The sequence below is a fragment of the Nicotiana tabacum genome, chromosome 8 (assembly GCF_000715075.1).
Source record: "Nicotiana tabacum cultivar K326 chromosome 8, ASM71507v2, whole genome shotgun sequence".
Taxonomy (NCBI): Eukaryota; Viridiplantae; Streptophyta; class Magnoliopsida; order Solanales; family Solanaceae; genus Nicotiana; species Nicotiana tabacum.
Window position 1 is genome coordinate 203,446,565 of NC_134087.1, and position 2,717 is coordinate 203,449,281.

A 2,717-nucleotide genomic window follows, 5' to 3' on the forward strand; every position below is an offset into this window, starting at 1 on the left:
GTCTAGTAGAGTCTTGCGGATCCGTATGATGACGTCCATACCTATCTTTGAGAGGCTACAAGATATTTAGGATATACTTCCCATCTTTCTTTCTTTACCATGCGGCATTGATTCAGCTTGAAGCGTAACTCTTTGAATTCCTTCCATGCATTCGTATGCGCATGTGAGGGCTCGGTATCAGTTGTGCATCAACGGCTTGTGATTCCATGGTTGAGGTGCGAAATATGATTTTGGCGTGTTGATGATGGGCCAGTCTAAAGGACTTGAGGCTGAATTTCGATTATAGCTTGAGCACAGAGGTGTTGATTGTGTGAGCATGTGCTTTTGGATTTATATATCCGGTAATGTCCCTATTAGTGGAATTTGTGGCTGGATGGCTATGTGATGAGTATGATTTGATTACGAGATGTATTCAGATCTTTCGAATGTGACAAGAAGAGTTTGTTGGGGATGTAGCAAGGATTATTGGGTATTTGACTGCTGTCTTGAGTTGGCGTATGGCCTCGAGCTATGGGTGTGTTGAAGGATCTTTTCATGTTGTTTAGTCGAGGAGTGAAGTAGATTTTCATGTCGTGATATGAGTTCGGACTCAGGAAGATTAAGTGATTGCATAATAGTTATGACTATAGAAAGGTATAAATAGATGTTAGTTTGAAGCAAAGCAGGTGAGTTATCTCCTGCGGGGTGTCCTAAGATTTGTTTGATCCCTATGTTGTTTTGTAGCGAGTTCTCTTTTACTAGTGAATGACACGCGTTGCAATTTGAGTTTAGATCGCTCATGGAAGTTGGCCTAACTATTATAATGGTGAATGCGGGATTTGCAGATAATTTGAGGTACTAGATGGTTTGCGTTACAGGAGCTCAGGAAGGATTTAGTTGAATCTCTCTACGGTATGACGACAGTAATAGAGTATGACCATTGTGATTTATTGTGTGTTTTTATCTATAGCTTTGAGCCAAGTGGGGGAGTCCGCTATTGATAAGTTGATTTCACGGTTATGCGTTGTATTGGTTTCGGTTTGAGGTATACTTGTGAATGAGTTATGTTCTGCAGAGTGGGAGATCGAGGATGACTTGAGTAAAGGAATTTCTGGGTACGAGTTGTATTAGGCTTTATGAGTATATGAGAATTACGGAACGATTTGAGTTCTGATTGGTGAAGGATATAATATGCATGGAGCAGGAATTTATTTGGTTGCATTAAGGTGGAGTTACTTCCTTGGGTGTTGGAGTGCTAATGGAGCACATGTCTTTCGGTCCATTTCGTCAGTCTAATTGAGATTTGAGCAGAGTGGATGACTCTCGAGAATGGTTCCAATGAATTCAAGATTTATACGTGGCAATTGGGAATCTTCAGGATATGTATTTAGCTAGAAATTGAGATTTATGGTAGAGGATGTCAGGACTTGTGGTATTTCTATATCATTATGGATTCTACATATTAGTATCAGGAAGGCGAAGGTAATGGCTTTAAATTCGCAGAAGGTCTCTTCAAAGCGGGTACCTCGGTTGTGGTACTTTTGGGGGTGCTTAAGAAGGAATACAACGGTTTATGAGCATTAGGGCGGTGTGGTTTATGCTAAAGTTCATGGGGCAAGTTTTAGTTAAGGATAGTAGTGCACTAGCACGGAAAAATATCAATTTGTAGGTAATTCGGAAGGAACTCGGAGAATTAGGATTGCTTGGCAGTAGGTTGGATCGGCATGATAATGGATATGATCGGTTCTTTGGGTGCTTATGATGTGGTAGGTTTCTACAGGTGTTTCGTGCCAATGCTCTTGGGTTTTGGTGACCTGCGTAGCTTGGTTGAGTTAGAAGGATTCAGTCCTGACGGTTTGATTTTGTGCAAATGGGATTCAGAGAGTTCTTTATGGTTTCTACCACAACTCGAGGAGTATATTTTCTACTGGCGTGAGGAGCATGTGATGTATTGTGATTTTTTCCTGGATAATATCAAATGAAAGGTTTCTAACTGGTTGAGTAAGTAGTTTATTGTGACTCGAAGTGGATTATGATATTTTCGTACTTTTCATACGATGGCATGGTATATGCGGTGTGTGTTGTGGGATTGAGATTTGCAAGTACAAGGCCACATTTCAGTTTTGAAGGGAAGGTCATGAATTTTTAAATAACATGGACGGTTTCAGATGACTAGGTGAATGATGTTACTATTTGGTATGGATTGATGAGAGTATACATTTCAAAAGGGGGTAATGTGTTTTGATTGATGGATTCTTCATTGGTATTGTGGTACTCGTCTAATTGATCTAATACTCAAATTTTGTGATATAGCACGGAAGAATCAGAGAAGCATTCCTCGTGGGATGATCGTGTATAAGAGATGTGTTAGATATTCGGTCGGTGGAGTTGGGATCAAATATGGTGATTTGTGTGTTCTATGGATTTGGAGACTATGAGTTCTCATGAGTAGATTATTTCATGGTTGTGGACTGTGAAAATGAGCTAAGGTTAGTCAGAGGGTAGTGTGTGTTGTCATTCAGTCACTGTGGACTTTCAGAGGGTTATTTGTCTGTTGTGGGTGACCAGAGTTGATTTGAGGTTCATTGGTAGGCCCAATATGGATGTATGTTATGCACCAGATCGGATTTGTTGGCTCCGAAGTGCTATTTTTTAGGGACGTGCCATTCGGTTGTTGTTGAGCTTATTCGTGTTCTGGAGTGATCTATGAGTTACTCTTCTATGTTACGACGAGTTGT